This window comes from Notechis scutatus, chromosome 1 (assembly GCF_049901735.1).
Source record: "Notechis scutatus isolate UNSWTSFEM ecotype Mainland chromosome 1, rNotScu1.2, whole genome shotgun sequence".
In the NCBI taxonomy this organism is placed as follows: domain Eukaryota; kingdom Metazoa; phylum Chordata; class Lepidosauria; order Squamata; family Elapidae; genus Notechis; species Notechis scutatus.
In genome coordinates this window covers 213,440,892-213,464,817 of record NC_142009.1, presented here as the reverse complement: position 1 = coordinate 213,464,817, position 23,926 = coordinate 213,440,892, and positions in this window count along the sequence as shown.

Below are 23,926 nucleotides of genomic sequence, written 5' to 3'. Positions count from 1 at the left end.
TTCTCATTTGAGATATCTACATGTGTTCATTAGGTCAAGACTGGAGCTGAGAAAGTGAAAACTGATCCAACAGTAAGCTTCATCCCTTCAGGATAATCCACATGAGAAAATGAATACCTCAATGACTACTGGAACTCTATTATATTGGGATATAATTACAGATCCTTAAAACTCTTGTCAGGGTATCTTTCTCCCCCTTTTTATGTGAAAGAGAATCAAGGTAACATAATCTTGAGGTTCAGGGCTAAGTTGGTGTTTTATCTAATAACTGTTGAATTACTTCTTCAAAACCATCTCTGTACTTTTTTACACTCAACAAGAAATGTGGGAAACAATTGTCTGGATGTCCTAAAGGTGTTTTTCAAAAGGCAACTGGATTTTCTTGGTTTTTTTTTTTTTAACCTTGAAAATGTTTTGCTTCTCGTCCAAGAAGCTTCGTCAGTTCTGAAGAACTTAAGAAGTTCCTTGGACGAGAAGCAAAACAATTTCAAGGGGAAAAAAGACAAGAATGTCCAATTGCCTTTTGAAGATTGTCCCATCATTTGAGACAATCATAACCTGGATGATTGAGAATCTCCACACACATAATTGCCTGGATATTATAACAATGCCTTCAAATGAAATAAAACATCAAGCTACAGTCACTGCAATGCCAACTTTCTTAAATTATTCTTAGTACTCTTTGTTAGTTGTAGTTTATAAGCCACTTGTTCAATAATCTGGGAACAGAGATAAGTTATTCATAAGATTTAGATCCAATGGACCTAAAATAAATAAAAGTGAATGTATAAACATTTGTTTTTGAAAATTACGTTTGCCAGTACAAAATCTGGGGACTCAGTAAGACCAAATGAAGTAAGATTAATCAGATGTAATTTGCATAGACTAGATATGTTCTCAAAGTCGTTACCTTGAACTCTTTGTTAAAACTTTTTTGTTATTGCATGATTTTGACAAGATGATTACCTTGTTTATGAGCGCAGCAGTTTTAAAATCAATAATGCTTAAGTGCCGCAATTTTCCGAGTCCAAAGAAATTTAGTATTGTTCCACTTCAGCAATGGTATTGTTGCTTTTCCCACATGCAACTTTTCAATTTGATAAGTATACTTGTAAAAAATTATTTTTTGCATGAAAGATTTTGAGCTTTTCAAGAAATACACCGTATGATTGATAATGCTGAAATTGCAGATGAATAAATTCAAAGCAGAACTATTCAATCTGGATTTTTTTTCTCCCTTCAGAAGAATTAGACAATGGGTAACAAGCTTTAATTATTGCCTTTCATAAATGGAATGGAGTTCTGGATGAGAATTAAATAATGTAAGTGTTTGGAATGAAATAAACATACATGTAAGATATATGTGCATTACAAGAAACTGCCCACCATGTGAAATACAGCTTAGATTTCTTTGGAGTTATCTCTGACTCAAGAGCTAAGAATAATAGTTCTAGTTATTTCTCAAATATATATTTTCCATGGTAAAAAACTACTTTCTGTTACAGCATTTAAATTCCATCTCTCCAGGTATGACATTTCTGGCTTCATGGAACCGGAACTAGTGGTAGAAATGATGTGAGAAAACTGTCTGATTCTCTTATGGTTCAGACAGTAGTCATGCTTGTCACACAAAATTTGAAGTTCGCTTACGATTATATGAAATGGTTGTCATAGATGGAACTCTTCCCTGGAGAGATCTTCTTTATCAAAAAAAATGAATCACTTGTCAGGAAGGCTTATCAAAGAGCTCCCTATCAATCATTTTTTCAAGAAGCCCTTATGATTGCTTAAATATAGTCCTGTCGTTTCTTATTTTAGGACTCCAAAATTTGAGCTGCAAAAATCCAGACAGCTACTAGATGGCAGCAAGGAGACCTGGAAAATTGGTTTTTGCAGCCTAGATGTGATGTCCCTTTCCTCTTTCCGATAGCCCAAGGAAAATACATATATTTTATAAGAGGAGATGATTTGGGAATTATATGTTTAGGTTAATAGATTCTCCTCTCCTCCATCTGGACCATTCCTCTAAACAAAAGGCATGTTCCAAACCCAAATCTACCCAAATCTACATGCTGATTTTTCTGGTGACTCACCGTAAGCTAAACAGATATTGTAGAAATCACCAAGGAGAACCTAATAAGGTCATTCAAGGCTCTGATTAGTCAGTTAGAATCTCAACCTTGGAAATGTCAGTCCTTCAAGATGGACCAGAAGAGGAATCACTGACCCTACAAAAGATCTATTGTAATGTTATGCTATTATTGTAGAGTACAATAATAGACATTTGAAAGTTTATCAGAGTTTGACTCTGGACACAGAAAAAAAGTTATTTTGATTCTCCCTTTTATACGGATTGTGAGATGTGGATACAAACAGATTCTGAAGGTGAGAAAATGTAAGCTGTGGAAAACGGACTTATCCTTCAGGTCTTTAGGCCTGAATTCCTGATTTAGTAATTACAGTAAGCAACTGTTATATACAGTAAACCCTATTTTTAAAGACTAGAAATACAGGAACAAATCCCTCTATGATATCACAGATATTCTGGATCTTACTGTTCTCTGATGATATTGTACCAACCCATATATTTGAATTATTTCTATTGAGTTATTAAACTTTCTTATTTAAACAAGGAGAGGAAAAGCAGAGAAGAAATGGAAGAATGAAATATTTCTGCCATAAATATTTCTGTCATAAAGCCAGTGATATCTTATCATTGATATCACTGGCTTTTTAGTAGAACAGTTATATGAACAGTTGGCAACAAAAATAGTTCATTTAAATTGGTTAAGAGGAGTGAACATACAAAATATTTCGCTCTTGGAGAACTGCCTCTATACATACACATTGATCATATTGCATTTTGGGGAAAGCAAAAGTATGCAGTAGAGAGAGAGAGAGAAAAGAAGTAATAAATACTTGGGCCTCTGGCCCTGAGTGAGCGAATCTCCTGGTTGTACAGTATTAATGATCGCCATCACTCTGTTAAACAAATAATTCCCTCAACACTGTCCAACTATTTACAAAGTCTGTACTACTGTTACTATTAATCTTCTTATCACTCCTTATCACCCATCCACTCCCACTTGTGACTGTATGACTGTAACTTTGTAGCTTGTATCCTTACGGTTTATATTGATTGTTTCCTAGTGTGATTTGATTGCTTATTGTACCCTATGACTATTACTAAGTGTTGTACCTTATGATTCTTGACTCTTGATTAGTGTATCATTTCTTTTATGTACACTGAGAGCATTTGCACCAAGACAAATTCCTTGTGTGTCCAATCACACTTGGACAATAAATAATTCTATTCTATTCTATTCTATTCTATTCTATTCTATTCTATTCTATTCTATTCTATTCTATTCTATTCTATTCTACTCTACTCTACTCTACTCTACTCTACTCTATTCTATATTGTGATATTTTTGTTGTAATTGTTTCTATTATTATTTTCTAATCTATTTTTATTTTTAATATTGGTTGCCACCTAGAGTCACATGTTGAGAACGGCAGCTATCTGAATTGGTTAAAAAATGAAATCAATGAAATTAAAGACATGAAATTCATATATATGCATATCCAATTGATACCACTACCATGCAGTACACCTCTTCCTCGCTTTCTTTACTTTCAAATCATCTTTGCTTCCCTCATATTTATGCCTGTTTTCTTTAGAGCTCCCAACAGTCCTCTTAAGGATCTCATCACCTACCTCCAACCAAGACTTTTTTTTTCTGGCTTTCAATTCCTTCCCTATTCTTTCATATAGTTACTTTGTGATTAAATAATCACTGATTATCTATACAATCAAATCACTTCAGCATACTTTTTTCCCCACATTGGTACTTACTTTTGAAATCAATCTGCATTCCTTCAGAGCCCATTCATATTTGACAGACACACACACACACACACCCATTTTTTTTACTGCAAAGATTTCTTAAGCTTCCTTTTCCTACTGCGTTCAAACTATCTTTTTTTGGGAGGGAGGGGGGTTGTTCCTTGACATACCCAATTCTCATTTTGATTTAACAAAGTGAGCAGAAATACTTTCTTATTCCCAGCCCTTTGCACTGCTTTTGACAAACATTCATTCCTCACCACAAACCACCATATTTTCCACTTCTTTTCTATGACTCTTAACTTTTCCTTATCCATTTTTCTAACTGTATGAAACATTTTACTAAGCTTCACAAATTTATATACTTGCTCCGATTTTGTTTTGGTTTTTTTTTTTGCCATTTATATATAACTTCAGACATTCTCTCATGTTTCCTGTCAAACACAACTGCCTTGTTCTTCGATACATTATTTTTTCAAGTATGTATTTCTCATTGCATCATGCAATCTATCTTATCTACTTGCTGCAAATCATTGCTATTGTCAGACAATAGCAAGGCCCAGTCTGCATATAAAAATACACTCACAATTACATTGTCAATCATGCCTCTTACACAGCTATTCCTTATGCATTCATCCATAAATACATGAAAAATCAAGAGGACAATGCATCTCTTATCCCGCTTTCTGTTTGACATATCTTGTATTCTTGTGGATGCTTTAATTGTATTAATCATCCAGTGTAACTGGGAATCAGGCATGATATAAATTTAATTAATGAAACAAACTGTTCTTTTTGCACCTCATAACTAATCCTGGACTCCATTTTGCATAATACAAACCAGTTCACTTTATTATTATTACAATTTCTTCTTTGTAACCATGCAGTGATCTGCTGAAGAGCAAAACTGACCTCTGTGCATTTCCTACCTTGCAGATCAAAAAGCTACACTGCATTTTCCAATTTTTTCCTCAATCATTCTTTTAATCAGGAGCCTGCCAATTTCCCAGGTAAGTTCAGCAAATACTTCTGGAGTTTTTGCAACTTTTCCAAATTTTCATCAAAAATAAGAGTCTTCCAATTCTCAGACATGTTATGTTGCACAATCATTCCAGAAGCATATCACATCTATACCTTAATATTTTTCCACATAATGCCATCTGCAGTTTTACCTTTTTTTCAACATTCTCAGAGTACGTAAGACTTTTTTTCATCATTTTTGGCTGCTAACATTTATAACATTCATTTCAATCCTACTCATGTCAAAGAGTAAGATGCCCATAATTCTTATACGAGTTTCCAGTATATTTCTTCCAACATTTCCTCATTTCCATTGTATCCCAAACACATGCCAAATTATGACAGTAATAATTTTATTTTCAGTTCTGTTCTTTATTGAGCTCCTTTCATGATGAAACAAAATATTCTTTTCATCAAAATTTTCTCCACTTTTTTAAAATAATAACTGTTCCTTGCTTTTTTGAACTTCATTCGTTACATGTACCTTTTTCTAGGTATACTTATTATATAATAACTTTCTCTTGTCTTCTTGTTTTCTAGCAATTTATTTTTTAAAACATATTTGTTCTCATCCACAACCATTGTCATCATAGCCCTGCATGAAGCATCTTTTGTCACATTTCCTATCAATCTAGCTCAACATATTTCTGATTTACTCTGTCATATATTTCTCTGTTTCATGCAACTTCCACATCTTTTTCCTTATGCTCTATTCTTTCTGTTTGGATATTAATCTATTCCTCAATTTTTTTTTAAAAATCACAACATTCACCTTCCCACAGTTGTTCTATTTTCACTCTCACTTCTTTCATTTGTTTTTTCCATGTCCATTTTTTCCTCCAACATTCACTTTTGCAACTACTGAATTAGCTAAATGTCTAACATTCAGAATCTGTCATCACCACTATATATTTCACTAACTCTTTCAATCTTTTAGCATATACATTCAGTGAAATATGTTTTTGTCAAATAACTCATTTGGAAAGTACTTTGCAAGCTAATATACTGTACTGTTGCCTACAGTCTACAAACTAAGAGGTATAGATACTGACACACATTCAACATTGGGCAATTGCACAGTTGTAAGTCAAATAAGAGCTGATAACTTGCATAAACTGAGAATTCTGACATGAGTGTCCCTACTTTTGCATAAATGTCATAATGGTTGCATTATCTCAGAATTTCTCTGTGGTCATAAGAAACCTTTTCAAGATTTTGAGAAATAATAGTCTTATCATATCCTACCAATCTCAAAACCCCCCCAAAGAAGATAGGAGTTGATTACACTGTGCCGTGGTGATGAAGTAGTTAGAATGCAGTATTTCAGGCTACTTCTGCTGATCACCAGCTGCCAGCAGTTTGGCAGTTCAAATCTCACCAGGCTCAAGGTTGATTCAGCCTTCCATCTTTCCAAAGTCAGTAAAATGAGCACCCAGATTGTTGGGGGCAATATTCTGACTCTGTAAACCACTTAGAGGGGGCTGTAAAGCACTGTGAAGCAGTATATAAGTCTAAGTGCTGTTGCTAAGTGATATTGCTACTAAAAGAGCATTAAGAAAAATCTTAGATCTATAGCTGTCCAGAGTTACCCTGTGGTAAAGATGGGTGGCCAATATATTTGATAAACAAACAAATAAACATAGTTAGACTAACAAGTTAAAAAAAATTAAAAACAGTCAAAAAACTGTTTCCATACAGCTTCCAGGAAACCACATGGACATGTTTATGAAGCTACAGGAGCTCAGGTTGACTTCTGAAAGCAGTGCAGGAACGAAAAGTTAACATAATTCATTTGTTCTTCCTGATCACTTTGGGAGAATGTATAGCTATATGAAATCTAGAAGGTAAGTGAATAAACATGGCAGAACTGCAGTACTTATTCAGAATTACACAAATGTGCACACACTTTTATTTTCTTCATAAACTTATGAGGAACCCATAGCTTTGCAGGTCAGGATGAGATTTGAAAATCCCTGAAATGATGAATTTATGTCTAAATTCTAATAAATATTATGGAAACTTTCACCATATCATCATATTGTTCATTGAAACTGAAACATTAAAAATGGACATTACAATTATTTTTCATCATTATTTCAGTTCACATATTACCTCTTGTGAGATCCTTCACTTCGGTGCAAACAGCTTTAGAACTGGTCAACTATGTTAGGGCGTAAATATAAATAAAACAGAATTGTTGCTAATATGCTGTAGAAAGTAATCTACTGTTGTCAGAAACACAATTCTTTTTCTTCTTCTTTTCAGCTGTCTGGTTTAAGCTGGTTATCCAGCTGAGAGCTCTTACAACTGAAGGACAATCATTTTGGTCTTCAGTTATTTCGACTTGATACAAATCAAACAATTGCTAACAATTGCAGTTCTGGAAGGATGTTTTTCCTTCCAGAACTAGCTATGGTATTGTTGCAGAATAAGCTGTTATCTGGATATAATTATTGATTTTCTGAATGTATGCCACCCATAGGCTGGGTGAATTGAGAAAAAGGAACCATTCAGAAGTACCTGCGCTCGGAGTGCTAGGTGGATCATATTAACTGGCTGTCAAATTTGCCCATTATTGGAACATATACAGTACCTGATCTTCCATAGTATACATAATATTGATTTTACATTTCTTCAGAAGGATCCAATGTATTGTCTGAGCTTGGCTGTTTTCTTGTAGACATTTCCTTACGCAAACTAAGTAACATCATCAATGCTAGTAACTTACTTAGTTTGCATAAAGAAACATCTGCAAGAAAACAACCAAACTCAGAGAGCACTAAGGACCTCTCATTTCAACCCTGAGCTACAAATATTCTTTATTTTTATTTGTTCAGTTCAGTCTTCGTGAATCACTGGGACTCTATCTAGTGATACATTTCTCCATATGAAGGAAACAAATATTAACACATGTGTTTTAAACAAATATTAAAATGTATTCTAAGATGCTCTACAAAAATTCCATACTACATTGATAATTGGGAAATGTATGCAAAAATATGTACCAAGGAAAATAGTACACAAAAATGTATATAGAATCATTTGTATGTAGGTAGGTGTGTGGGAGCAAGTGGAACAAGACAAGTTGCAAACTCAGAAGCAACAGATCGAAGTAATTGAGAAACATGGATTTAATTGATCAATTGCTTAAACAGCCTTAACTGAAAAATGGTCTTAAACTTATTTATAAAATACCATCTTCATAAGAAGTGCCAAATTAGGTAATTTGCTCCTTAAGGACATGGAAATATTTTATTTAGAAGTCTGGATATAAAATTATTCTTACACCTCCTCTTACCATATAGCAATATGCTTCAGGCTAATCAGTAGAGGAGCACTATAAGAGACTGCTATAAATAGTTTTTAACTTGGTTTTGCTACAGCATAGGTACATAATACAATATTTACTCCTAAGTGAGCCACACTTCATTATTCTAACATTTATAGTTATCTCCACTTGAAACAATAGTTAAAATGAAGAAAGACTGTTATTTGCAATATACTGTATTTGAGTGTAAGTCATTTTGGACTTTCAGGTGCAAGTTAATTTTTTTCTACTCAGCTTTAATGTTTATTCATTTGAAATCAAATAATTGAAATTTATCACAAAGTGTGTATGGATGTCCTGCTTTTTCTTATTCAATTAAATCCATAGGAAATTTTCAGGAAGAACTTTTCTTAGTTTTCTCAGAAGAACTCAGCCAGTTAAGACTGGGATGTATACTGTGTATACTTAGAATACTACAGAATCAATAGAAGAGAATACTTGTAGCTTAGCGTTGAATGTGGGGTCCTTGGTGCTCTCTGAGCTTACCAGTTTTCTTGCAGATATGTCATTAACTAACTTGGTAACATCATCAGTGCATTGAAGACTGAAAGACAAAACATCTGCAAGAAAACCACCAAGCTGAGAGAGTACCAAGGAACCCATACTATAGAATGATAGAAAATGGACAATAGAACCTATAGCTCTTACAATAGCATTCTCAACTGTCACTGAAACACCACCAATATTAAAGTTGAAAAATCCTATCATCCCCCCCCCCAAAAAAAATAAGTGGAAAAGTAGATGCCACCTTCATGAGGAGGCAGGGAAAAAAAGACGACAAATTTTGGCACAGCTTTAGTAAATCAAATCTTTACGTGTGCCTTAGTCATAATAGGAGAAAGGAGGACTTTGATTTTACCACACTGTGTTTCTAATCTTAGGCAGATCCATACTTAGCCCATTCCAGTAGGAGCCATCCACTACTTCCTTCCACTTACAAAAGCACTATGCATTGTAGAGTTGTAATTGCAGGAATATTCCAATCTTGGATGGCAAACCTCAGATAAAGAATGTTTCCAAGCAAATACAACTCAGGCAAACAAAGTCACTAATCTAAAGGAGGATTAGAGAGAGGAAGTAAACATATGTTAGACTTTAACTAGAGATAATTAATTGTGTTAATTACTATGCTAAACAGTAACGAAAGTTAAGCAGTAACCAAAGTTAACCAATGATTGAGGATAACTAAAAATGTGTATAAATACAAGACTAGACTCCAATAAAGATCACCATGATTCAGTTGTTCATGATCAAACAACTCAACTGCCTCATCATTACAACAATGCATCTGATTTTCCAGCTTCTATTCAAAACAGAGAGGAAGGGTCAAGCTATTTTCCAAGGTACCTGGCGGCCAGACAAGGAATAATGGATGGAAACTGATCAAGGAGAAATTTAACCTGGAAATAAGGAGAAACTTTCTGACAGTGAATCAACCAACGGAACAGCTTGCCCTCGGAAGTTGTGGGAGCTTCATCACTGGAGGCTTTCAAGAAGAAATTGGACGGCCATTTGTCAGAAATGGTGTAGGGTCTCCTGCTCGAGCAGGGGTTGGATTAGATGACCTACAAGATCCCTTCCAACTCTGCTAATGTAATGTAATCTTATTCTTTTCTGATCCATGCTATTTTAAGACCTTCAGAATGAATGGACTCCAATGTTTCATTCCATTTTGATAGCAGTCACAGATCTGATTGGTTACAATGCCTGGCAAGCTGGTTCTCTTCAGGGGGCTTGTAAGTGCCATGAACAGCCTTCCTATCATGGTCTATTGGGCTCTTCTGTCCTGGTTGGCAGTTGCCATTTTTAAAAAATAATTTTTCAGTTGATCTAACAATAGTTGATTAAGCCAACGAGCTATCTTCATAGCTGGAAACTCATGCCTTATTTAGCCTCTATACACCTTCCAGTAATGCCCTCTTTGGATTTCTGTCAAATTTGTCCCAGGCCACAGTGCAGCAAAACTTTCCTTTCATTCCTTTTTTTAAATGGAGCTAATAATCTAACGTTTGCTACAAAACTTTCATGGGTGTAGGATGGTAAATACAAACAAAAAAACAACAACCATCTTTTCCTCTCCTCTCCCCTTTCTTTGATTGTTGCACATAATAGGCTTTCTAATTCTGGAAAGCAGGTGCATAACAGAAATTCATAGTGTGTTACATTTTAAACTTTATTTCATTTTATTATGCTAAACCAATCAACAAAGACAAGTAGAAATAAATACAACAGTCTTAAGGGAGCAACACAACCTCAAACCTTTATTGATAAGCATAACAAGAGGGAAAAATAGAAAAAGATAAAAAAAGGGAGGGAATCTTCAGTGAAAACTGTTATTATCACCATCTTTTTCCAAAAGCCAATTGGACTTTCTTGGTTTCCCTGAAAACATTTCGCTTCTAGAATTGAAGAAGCTTCTTGGATGAAAAGCAAATCTTTTTCAAAGGGAAAAAACTGTTTGGGACATCCGTGACCTTGATGATTGAGAATCTCCATTTTCCCCCCTGTCTTTTTAGACATTTGTTTGATCTTCATCCCTGAAACACAGCTGTTGGGGTCTGTGAACAATTTTGCAGGGAAAAAGAAAATCTCCCTAAAAGGCTAATACCCAGGTCTAGCCTTTTGTGTAGCACAGACTGTGCACGCAATGAAGTTTTTGCTCTTTATTGGCATAGATAGAATCAATTTTCTTATTCGCCTCACCACTCTAGATACTCATTAATCTCTTGTTTCTCAGAAGCCCTTTTTATACTGATTCTACAGGAAAGGAACTGGATTCGGTCTGCTCTTTGCTCTTATCCCTCTTCCAGCTTGTTACCAGATCAAAACACTTTTCTTTTCCCTTTGGGATTTTGTTTTTGTGTATTTTCCCTGATTGGAAGTGGCAACAAGAAGCTATTTAAACACAGCTCCATCTGTCAAAGTCGAGTCCTACAGGTAGAGTGTCATGTTTGATTTTTATATTATCATTTGTAAGGCAGTCAGCAAGGGCTTTGCAAATGGTTTACATTCAAATAGTTTTCTTTCACATGCAGTTCTGTTGTAAAGGGGCCCATTCCTATGTGGAGCCTTAGCTTACTTTTTTCTAATTCACACGCTTCCTCACTCAGGGCAATCAATACGTAGGATTGATAGGCCCTAGCCATTTGACCATGTGAAAGTGGATGCTCCAGTATTTGACCTGGCAGAAATTGCATTCTCCTTTTTGCTGATCTCCATTTAGTCTCAATAAGCAGGCCAGTGATTGATAAATCACAGTTTTAATGCGTGACCAATAAAGGAAAATGATTGGTTGGATTCCTCTGGCTTCATTTCCCTTCCCATTGAGCAACACCTGTGGTGGGGAAAAAGAACCACCCTTCCCTGTCCCTAATCTGTGGTCAGATATGAAGGCCTGGATAAATGTAGCAGGTATTTAGAACATCAAGCTGCCCAATTAACAGGAAGCAGGTATTATTTCTCAGCTGGGCTATTTCTGAACAAAAGTCTAATTGTTCTTCTGAAAAAAGTACTAAATTCGTGTCCAAAAATAGCTTTGGTCCAGGGCAGGGTGGGTGAGGAAGGGAATCTAGTGAAGCAGGAGAGGTTGATTGCTAACAAAGGCTGCAAGAAATACCCTGTCTCCCTGAAAATAAGACCCATCCAGAAAATAAGCCCTAGCATGAGTTTTGAGGATGCTCGTAATATAAGCCCTACCCCAAACATAAGCCCCAGTTAAGATTAGCAGCCAGACGGATGCATTTAGTACCATATTTTCTCCAAGATAGGACCTAACCTGAAAATAAGCCCTAATGCGGCTTTTGAAGCAAAAATCGATATAAGACCTGGTCTTATTTTTTTGGGAAACACATGTAGCAGTGCTGTCATAAATGTCTGTGACTGAGAAGACTATGTCTGTGACTGAAGAGACTAAAAGGACAAGAATATGTAGGAAAACAATAAAACAATATGAAACAATATAAAAGGAAATTAATAAAAACACTAGAAACCCTTCTTAGTGGAAAACCTGTAATGGAAAAATGGAAAACTTGTAGAACCAATGTGTGTGACCAATAACCCAACTCTCTTTCCCAGTTGCTATGACAGAAGGAGAGGGGGAATGTCTACAGTGGTCAACAATGGCCAACATTTGGCCTGAGCGGGTCCCAACTATTGATCAGTTAAATGTCTATGGAGATTTTCAGTCATCCAGGTCATGGTTGTCCCAAAGGTGCTTTTTCAAGAGGCAGCTGGACTTTCTGGTTTTTCTTTGAAGATGTTTCGCTTTTCATCCAAGAAGTGTCAGAAAGCTGAAAAAGCTTCTTAGATGAGAAGTGAAATGTCTTTAAAGAAAAACCAGAAAGTCTAGTTGCCTCTTGAAAAAGCACTTTTGGGACATAATGATCAGTTACATCATCAGTGGAGTGGTCAACATTCACCAAAAGGTACCATAACTATAGTTGGGAAAGGACTGAAGGTATCCTTTCACGTAGTCTAAAACTGTCACTGAGAAACATTCATGCCATCATTACAAGGGGTAGGAGCTGGGAACTCATTCCATACAATAACTTAGTTTATTATATATTACTGCTTTGATGTACCCTTCAAGACTGCTTAAAATACCACAGGCACGATAGTCTAATGAATACAATAAAAATGAGAGAGAGAGAGAGAGAGAGAGGGAGGGAGGGAGGGAGGGAGGGAGGGAGGGGGAGGGAGGGAGAGAGAGAGAGAGAGGGAGAGGGAGAGGGAGAAGGTGGGGGGGGAGACAGACAGACTGAAAGAGTAAAATATGAGCCAGAATAAAATTAAAAATATCCCACACTCAGATAATAGATAATCAGAGTTGGAAGGGACCTTGTAGGTCTTCTAGTCCAAACCCCTGCCCAAGCAGGAGATCCAACACCATTTCTGACAGATGGGAGTCCAATTTCTTCTTCAAATTCTCAAGTGATGGCACTCCCACAACTTCTGAGGGCAAGCTGTTCCATTGGTGGATTGTTCTCACGGTCACTCCACAAGGTAAAAGCATCACTGCCTGGTGTCAGAAAGACCTTTGCGGGGGATCAGATAATTTTTTTTGTGCCAAAAGTGTTCAGAAATCAAAGCCCACATCTTGATTTGCAAAGTGTAACTGCCTGGTAAACAGCCTTTGGCAACGGAACAGGCAGAAAATGTTTACATTAAACTGTCATTGAGCTGCAGTTGGTTCTGAACGGAGAATCTGCATAAACGAGAATCAGGAATTAGCTATTGTGTTTCGCTTAGGCTTTAATTATCCTTCCCAATAAAGCTATTAATGACACTCACGGCCTCTTTCACATGCAAGTGATGTATGATTTGAAATCAACGCTGCCTTTCCATGTTCCCATAATGTCTTAGGACTTCCTTCTCTCTTGGAAAATCTGGCCAATTAATCACCTGTTAGAAATTCAGCCTCTCTCCAAAGGAAATGCTGCAATGACATTGTCACCCTTTTATAGTGAAAATATATGAAGATAGTATAGAAGAAAATATATGAAGAAGTGCCATGCTTCACCCCACCTTCCACCTTGAAAATATTAAGGCACTAGCTCTATACCCATGCTTCACTATGAAACTATGCGATCAGGCTTACTTTTTGGGGAGGGAAATGAGGAAAAAAAATTGTGACTCTGCCTACCAGCATCCATTGGTATTCATCTGTTGTGTGAGAGAGTTGCGGGCTGTTTGGAAACTGAAGCAGTATTTGCTGTGTGAGCAAGAAGGAGACAGCAAGGAGCCTGGGCGTGGCTTAGCTCAACTGTTCTGTAGTAAAGCTGGTTGCTGCTGTGAAGCTAAAACTGAAACTGGAAGTCCTCTCCTCTGCTTGTGTTTTGCATTTGGAACAGATTTCTTTTCAGGTGGGGAGGGGGAGTGGAACTCCTTAGCATCAGAGCGTGTTAATAGTAATACACAAAATACTAATGCTCTGATGGTCATTTCGAAAAACCCTTCCTTAGTGAGCATCTAGAAGCCCAGAGGAACATACGTGCCAAATTTCAAGTTTATAGGCTTTACGGTTCTGGAGATTTTGTGATGATGCATGAGTGGTATTTTGCTTATATATATATAGATTGCAGATTCCAGAGGGCCTTGACTTTCTTTCTGCAGAAACTTCCTAGGCTATGAATCAACCCAATCTATCCACAGTTCCTTCTCATCAAATGCAAAATATAAGAGCACTATCTCAAGCACCCAGTACAAAATTTAAAGCAGTTGGCATTTCAATGAACAGGAAGCCTTGTGACAAGAGATCATTCCTACAGGTTTCACCAACTCCCTTTGGGTCTTCTCTGATCCTATGCCAAATACCCAAGGACATATTTGGAAGAATCTCACAGCTTCCAGATCTTAGACCTATGTTTTAGTTATGCCCACCAAGTCAACTGTCTCTACTACAATCAAATAATGGGTGATAGAAATCCTGTTGTTGGCCTGGTTCTGAACAGCAGCACTTACAGGTCAAAGATAGCTCTGAGAATGAGATAGGTGGTCCCTAAAATATAATTGAACTTATTTTCCATCTTACAATCAACCTGCCATAGCAGAATGCCACCATGCCTGTAGCTATCAGAAAAAGTTACTCAAAATGATTACTATTAAATCATTTCATCAACACAATTCATAAGGGATTTTGAAAGCAAGAGAAAAATGACTGGGGATATTTTGGAGGGGGAAGGGGAGAGAGAGAAAGAAAGAGAGAGGGAGAAAAGATAAATAGGTTAAAGATAGATGATAGCAAATAGATAGATGATAGATAGATGATAGATAGATAGATAGATAGATAGATAGATAGATAGATAGATAGATAGATAGATAGATAGATAGGCAATAATGTGGCCAAATTTCATCTGAGTGGGAGACCAACCAGAAGAGAAAACAAGCACAAGATGGTAAACTCTTTTCCTTACCAAATATAGTATGCAAATATGACATTGTAATTATGATTTCCCCAAGGTCATACTTTCATCTCCCTGCAATTAACCAATAACCTGATTCTGATGCAATTAACCTGATTCTTCTACCATGGTGATATTATCAGAAAATATTCCAAACCTCAGGATTGGGTCATCATCCCCAATAGCAATGCTAAAGGAACAGCCTTCAAGTGTAACTGGCAGGGGTGGGATACGACAGGGTTAACTACCGGTTCGGGATTTATGAGCTTCCCTGCAGGCTGTGAGCCGCGCACCTGTTAATCATCATCAGCATGCTGCGTGCTGAGAAGCAGCCTTTGAAACAGCCCTCTTTTCTTGCTTTTCTAACTGCAGCTGTGCCTCGTTCGGCAGCTGAAGTTGAAAAATCAGGAAATAAAGATCAGGTAAGAGCCCAGGTAGGTGGGTGGGCAAAAACATCAGCAGACATAGAACCGGTTCTATGTCTGCTGCTCTTCAGAGCTACCAGTTCTACAGAAGTGGACAGGACCGGTAGAAACCCACCCCTGGTAACTGGAAATACTGCTTTCTAATGTCGTTCTTTGACTTAAACAGTGAGATTCTGGTTTTGAGTCTTCGGTTCACTCACTTAACATTTCATCAAGCACAGAACAATATGAAAGTTTTTTTTTTTTATAGCTCAGTACTTTAGCTGGGCTGTCCATGGATCAGTGGTGGGATTCAGCCAGTTCGCACTAGTTTGGGAGAACTGGCTGTTAACTTTCTGAGCAGTTTGGTGAACTGGTTGTTGGAAGAAATCATTAGGGCAGAGACCCGGTTGTTAAATTATTTGAATCCCACCACTGCCATGGATGTATAAGTTACAACCAAACAGCTGGAAAAAAAGGTGCATTTTAATTTTGCCCATCTGTATGTGCTTAATTTCTTCAAGGAAATGTAAAATAGTCTAATTTGGTTGGATATTGTGGGATGTGAGACCTATCAGATGGATGGATGGATCGATTAACTATTTTAGCACATATTTATTGCTTCTAATTTTCACATTTCAACTTAAATACATTTTGCACCATGCAATTAAGCATAGCACAGTTTGTATGTTGTCGCCATGTCACTTTTTATGAAAACAAAATATGCAGGAAAAGATGCTTTCCTTCTCCAATGACATACTAAAGAGATGGGTGGAGAGAGAGAGAGAGAGAGAGAGAGAGAGAGAGAGAGAGAGAGAGAGAGAGAGAGGAATGAAGCTTGACACAGTTTCATAAGAACCAGTTAACAGAAAGCCATCTACAAAGTAATATATAATCTTTCTACCGCATCTTCATCTTGTCAGATGCTGACACACAACCATCACTCTGCTGCTTGTGTCTGCTCAGACATAACAGCTCGGTGTTATTAAGCTACTCTTTTTCTTTGGTGGGAAAATTACATTGATTCATTTTTGGTTCACATCTTTCAGTTCTCAAATTGTTCAATAGTCAGACTAATGAAAGAACTTTTCTTGGACAAAATACTAGACTTTAGGCTGTTTTAAAATTGCCTAGAGGTTTCCCATTACCTATGGCAGTGATGGCAAACCTTTTCAGCACCAAGTACCCAACTAGAGCACAAGCCCACGTGCACCGGAGCACCAGAAACCCGAAGACCACCTGGCCAGTGTGCAGGTGCACATGCGCGCACTGGCCAGCTGGTCTTCAGGTTTTCGGTGTGGTCTTTGCGTGCGCCAGAGCACCGGAAACCAGAAGACCAACTTGCCAGTGCCCATGCATACACTGGCCAGCTGGTCTTTGGGTTTCCGGCGTGCACATGCACACTGGCCAGCTGGTCTATGTGGGCGGGCGTCTGCGTGCTGGAAACCGGAAGACCAGCAGCATGCGTATCCATAGAGAGGGCATGCCATCAAATCTCCACTAGGATGAGGGAATCATAGGAATTGTCAGTGTCGATCAGATGCAGGCTCCAATCCAGGCAAATGCCTTAGCACCATCCATTCCAACAGCCTTTTGACACCCTTTAGCACCATCGAAAACAAGAATGACATTCCAAACCTAAAAGGCCACCGGAAGCGACCAGCAGACTTTCACCTTTGCCACCAAGTGTACCTGTCGACCCTAAAAGGCCACCAGAGATGACCAGCAGACTTGCACCAAGAGGCCGAACTTGAAGATTGAACCTCAAGCTTTGCATGCTTTGCTTCATTTGATGCTTTATTAATGTTTCTGTTTTTTCTTAGTTATATAGCTAACTGTTTATCTTAGTTATATAGTTATACGCTATTCAGTTACTATTACTGTCTACTGCTTATCTCAGTTTATAGTTAATTTTTTTCTTTCTTCTTTTAATAGTGGAATTTACAATTCCAGGCGGGGAGTGTGCTGTCCCAGCCAGTCTATGGGAATTGGATAGTTACTTAGGAATTATGAGCTGTTCCCTTAAGGGAATGCATCTTGGTAAATGTAGTTAAAGGTATCCTGGGAAATGTAGTTCATGTCACATGGCCACTATGGGATTCCCCTCCATCCCATTTATTGGCAGAAAATGGTGCACTTATTCCTTCCCCTCCCTTCAGTTGAATTCATTTCCGTGATAACCTTGATAATATAGAAGAGCCAGATCCTGTTTTCTGAGCATGAGGGTATAGGATAGAAACTGCCATAATGGTCAGATGCAAAAGACTAGGTTCGTACATTGAGGTTCAATTAGGCTAATTTATTGCTAAGAGCCTCTGCACAGGAATCTTCTCAATTAACAGCCAGTACTTTGTTAGAGTTAGATAAGAGTCAGCAGCACTCAGAGGGGATTGGATTTAGTTCACTTGTGGCTATGTAGGGATTCTAAGCTGATCCCCCTTTTCACTCCATCCTCAGGTTCTGCCATTCCTTTTTCCACAATAATGAAACTAAGTTTCCTCCACAGGAATGCACTGTGCAAGTTTGTTATAGAGCAGGAATGTCAAACTGGCAGCCCATGGGATGGATGCATCACATGCAGGCCATGCTCACCCAGCTCTGCAAAGAGGAAAACCATCGCAATACGTCACGCGACAGCAACGTGACACCGCGAATTTGACACCCATGTTATAGAGCAGGGGTGTCAAGCTCGATTTCAATGAGGGTTGTGTTTGACCATGGGGGTGGGGGGGTGGGGTGGCTGGGGTGGGTGTGGCCAGCTCGACATCATTTGTGCTGGAGGTGGGTGCCAGTGGTGGTCCGAATACTCTGCCAGTGAAAACGGGCTTCTGAGCTCCATTTTTGGCTGCGACAGCCTCCTGAAACCCTCTGCCAGTGAAAATCAAGCTCGGGAGGGCTGCCTGCTGACCTCGCAAGCTCTGTTTTTGGCGTGATAGCCTCCTGCAACCCTCTACCAGTCCTTTGCTGTTTGCAGGGCAGCCCTGCAGGCCAGTTCAAAGCACCCCATGGTCCGGATCCGGCCTCTGGGCCTTGAGTTTGACACCTGTGTTACAGAGGAACCCAGTCTCCCCCTGGTCCAGGCAAGCTGTGCCAATTAACCTAAGAGAAATTTGTTTGATTATATGATAGCATAGACCAGAACCATGCATCTAGACTCATCAATAGCCAGGTCTAAGAAATCTCTATGATCAACAGAGAGGCTGCTTTTCTGGCTTGGCCTCTTTTACTGACAGGGAATCATGGAACATTTTTTTGTGCTTCCCACAGGAAGAAGTGACTGGAAATTGAGCTGTATTATTAACCAATCCCCCAAAAAGATGAATGGTGTTTGCTGAAAATAGAGTCTATGATGCAGAGTAGAGATCTGGTGGATATTGCTGAACTTCCAAAGTTCAATTCCAAAGCATTGGCTCTTTTAGTCAGAGATGGTGGGAGTTCTGGTCATATCTTCATTGATACCATGGTCCCACCCAAGATCAGCCTTGTCATTGCAAGTCTTTTAGCTGCTTAATGGCTCAGTAGCTTCTTCCTCATTATCCGTCAAGGTGCAACAATTTGAAGGTGTGCAGCAGAAGATGCTGGGAGAGTCTAACAAACCACCTGCTGTTCTTCTTTTAATTGCAGACTCATTTAGGAGTAAGATAGAGACCTGAGCAATAATTGTTCTACAAAGAGCCAGTCTGTGCAATTTTTACCACGTAGGTCAAGTTTTTTTTAGCTCCATAACACACACACTCTCTCCCTCTCCCTCCCTTCCTCCCTCCCTCCCTCTCTCCCCTTTAATGGAACACTGAGAGTAGCTGTTAGAGGCAATTTTTTGAAACTTAGCCTGGTGACAAATATCTCAGCAGAAATAACGGGTTCCAAAAAGACAAAGCTTTGCATGGTCCCAAATTTGCCTCATTGAAATTCCAACAATAAAGGCTACAATTGAGCTAGTGTGGTTGTTTTATGAAATGTAACACTAGCTGGAGTGTTCCAAAATTAAGCACATATATTTGCCTTTCATGGAGTGATGGCATCCTGAAATAAGGGATAATCTTTAAAATAAAGAGCTGCCTAGAAACACTTCCATGACACCCAACCAAATAAGGCTCTGGTATGAAAGCTTGGCAGCATAAAAGTCAACTACTTTCAGGTCTCAAAAATCTATTAAATGGAGCTATACAGAAGCCCATTATATGGGATTTTAAATGACTGCACTTCTGTATATGCTTTCTTGGGAATTTTACTGCACTCAGTGGGACATGGTTTTTAATACAACATTTATAGAATTTTATTGAATGTATTGAAAAATGGAGGAAATACCATAATAAACCATAAAGGATGTGCACAAGAATTAAAAAAGGTGCACAAATAGTTTTTTCCCATTTGAACTACCAATGAAACATCCAGTTAGAGAACAAAGGATTCTGCCTAAAGGCAGTATTGCAGTATTGCCAAGAGCTTGGTTATTTGCTTGCAGACATTTTATTACCCAACTAGGTAACAAATTACTTAGTTGGATAATAGAATGTCTGCAAGAAAAGAGCCAAGCTCAGAGAGCACCAAAGACCCCACTGTTCAACCCTGAGTTACAAATACTGTGTTCTCTTCCGTTAGCATTGTAAATGGATGTCAGAGACATTAGGACCATGGAGAGCTCAAATTTCAGGATTTACATAAATATAGTTCATGACTTACAACCACAATTGAGGCCAAAATTTCTGTTCCTAATTGAGAGAGTTATTAAGTGAGTTTTGTCCCATTTTATGTCCTTTCTTGCCCCTGTTGTTAAGTGAATCACTGCAGTTGTTAAGTTAGTCACACAGTTGTTAAGTGAATCCAGCTTTTCCATTGACTTTGCTTGTCAGAAGGTCACAAAAGTGGATCACATGACCCCAGGACTGCAACCATCACAAATATGAATCAGTTGTCCTGCATCTTAATTTTGATCACGTGACCATGGGAATGCTGCAATGGGCATAAGTGTGAAAAAATAGTGATACATCACTTTTTTCCAAGTCATTGTAACTTTGATCAGTCACTAAATGAATGATTATAAGTCAAGGGCTACCTCTGATATGCTGAGCTAAAATCCTAGTGGCTAAACTGTGGGTTTCCAGGTGTTGCACAAACCTAGCCTATATACTTAATTGAATAGAATAGAATTTTTTATTGGCCAAATGTGATTGGACACACAAGGAATTTGTCTTGGTGTAAATGCTCTCGGTATACATAAAACAAAAGATACATTTGTCACGAGTCAAGAATCATAAGGTACAACACTTAATAATAGTCATAGGGTACAATAACAATTAAATCATGCTAGGAAACAGTCAATAAAAATCGTTAGGATGCAAGCAACAAGGTTACAGTCATACATTCACAAGTGGGAGGGGATGGGTGATAGGAGTGATGGGAGGATTAATAGTAATAAAAATGCAGACTTTGTAAATAGTTGAATAGTGTTGAGGGAATTATTTGTTTAGCAGAGTGATGGCGTTCAGGAAAAAAACTGTCCTTGTGTCTAGTTGTTCTGGTATGCAGTGCTCTATAGCGTCGTTTTGAGGGTAGAAGTTGAAACAATTTCTGTCCAGGATGTGAGGGGTCTGTAGATATTTTCACAGCCCTCTTTTTGAGTCATGCAATATACAGGTCCTCAATGGAAGGCAGGTTGGTAGCAATTGTTTTTTCTGCTACTTGGCAGAGTTCCAACTCCTCCAGACAAGAATGGAAAGTAACACCTGTTTCCATAGCCCAAGGAAACACAACTACTTTGAAATGTTACAATCAGGTGTGTTCCTCCTTCCATCTTGCAAGTCCCCTTTGGAGATGGAATCTGCTCAGCTACATAGCCCGAGTATTTAATGTATTATTTGATGTGTGTCATATAGGCAATTGGGCTTATAAAATAAAGCATGATTCAGTTCCATGCAGGTAAATAAGACTTGTGGACAAGGCAGCATGTGTTCCAAGCAAAAAGCATGTGAAAAATACACCCAATGCATCTTGAAAAAGAAAACTGCCAGTATTTCAAAGAAACGAGCAGAGCTAGCTAGATCCTGGAAGGCAATAGAAACTTCAGGGTCAGTAACTAATACAACAATGGAGGAAATAATTTCTGGATCCACACGCTGTCTCTGACATTCATCTACAAGATAGATACTGAAAGCTAACCAGCTTGAATCCCTCAGCGAGCAATTTTTCTCCATCCAAAACAGGATGCAAGTAGAATAAATGACACCTCTACGTCAAATTGGCATAAAAATGAGATGTTGATTTTGTTCAACCTGGTTAAGAGGGTTAGCATTGCCACGAAAAGGTCCTGGGGATCTTAATGACAGGATGCAACAATTCATAGCACTTGGCAAACTAATTTGATTTAAAATAAAGGGCAAAATACCAAATTTAATATGAGCTACAGAGCTGGAGGGCAAAACAAAGCTGGCAATTTCTAATCCATGCAAATAGTTCAGTCTGGAAAGGCTAGGTTCCTGACTTTGATTTACAGCACATTTCTGCTTTTTCCCTCAAAAGAAAACTTTTCCAATCAAATTCTTCACTTAACAGTGTTTTTTTTCCCCCTCTCAGGCACTCTACTTGATTCGATAGCTGCACCACTTGGCATATTTTGTGAAATATACAGAAATTTTCAAGTAATCTATAAGTCAGAAATTCCTTGGGAAATCCACAAGCAATTTAAAAGATGGAGGAGGAGAATCAAAATTAGGTACATAAAACAGCACATAGAGTTGTGTGTCCCCTAAGTGTCTACTTGGAAAGCTGAAAATTGAAATCTTGCCCGCTTCTGAAATGATACAATATGTGGAAAACTTCAACCATTAAAAATATTCAATCACTGAGAAATAAAAGCATTATGTTTGAATTGTTTAAGATGAAAATAATACATTCCCTCCTAATCTTGCCCTCTTCCCAATGCTGATTTAAAATATATGACTGCCATGCACATGTTCTTAGTGCTTTTTAAGATTTTATTAAAAAATGAAAACCAAAAATTAAAAACATGATGATGACGACGATGATACAGTATTAAAAAGTAAAACAAGATAAAACCATGAACAAATTAAAAAAAACACAATCACTTGGAATATTTTTTATTTTATTTGTTTGTTTGTCAAAGATGTACAAGATAACAAGTATAAGTATGAACATAAACAAGAATGAAGGGAGTTAAATACAGATAAATGTGGACAGTAAGATAGGGATGGTAGGCATGCTGGTGTGCTTATGCACGCCCGCTTTAAGGACCTCTTAGGAATGGGGTGAGGTCCATGGTAGACAGTTTGAGGTTGAAGCACTGATCACTCTGTTGCTGAAGGTTATGCTATTTCTTTTGATAAGGCCAAAATGGGCAGACAGCAGGAACATACATGGAAGCCTCACTAATATTCTCCCATGCATGGTTTCACTTATAGATAGACTCTACCAGATGAATCTATCTGATAGAATATATAGGAGGAAAGCAGATACATATATTTATTTGATAAAGGTATATCTGAACTTTTCCTCAGGAGTTCATAGTGCTACTTGCTTTTGCTTTTAAAATGCCTGCCCCAGAGTCATTCACTGAGTGTCTGTGATTAGTGTTAGATCGGGTGCAGATCGGTTCGAAGGAGACGCGAGACCATCTTAGTGATTTCAGCTCTTTATTTAGAGTAAGAACAGTCTGGGGAAGTCAAGCCACGGCAGCCCTTCATATAGGACTCGCTGCGGCTCGGCGGCCAATGGCAGTGCTTTGAATCTCCCGCACTCGGCACAGCCAATCGCGGTAGATCCTTAGCGCTCCAATCACGGCCGGGGTTTCGACCAATCCAGTCACGGTCCATCTGGACCAATCAGTTTTGAGGGTTTGGAGTATGCTAATATAGTACAATTAGCATGATCTATCTGCTCCTAGTCCAGTAGTTTAATCAGTAGCAATAGCAATAAGATTTATATAATGCCCCATAGTGCTTTACACTACTCTATGACTGGTTTACAATGCAAGCATTAATCACATATTGACCCTAACAACCTGGCTCCTCATTTTACTGACCTTGGAAGGATGGAAAGCTGAATCAACCTTGAGATGGTCAGAATTGAACTTCCAGACTGGGGGCAGAGTTTGCATGCAATACTGCTCTTTACCACCATGGCTCCTTATCCATACTGTACCACCATGGCTCCTTATCCATCATATGAACACAGAAGAATGGTGAAAATATATATATACATACATACATACATACATACATACATACATACATACATACATATATGGATCTTTGGTTATTCGGGTTTTCTCCCACGTAAGATTGGAAGTATCTAGGCAACATTTCGATGAAATCTCATTCATCATCTTCAGGCTTGTGTCTTCGGCTCTGTGCTTCTCACTCTGTACAGAAGCCTGATGATGGCAGATGAGATTCTGCCAAAACGTTGCTAC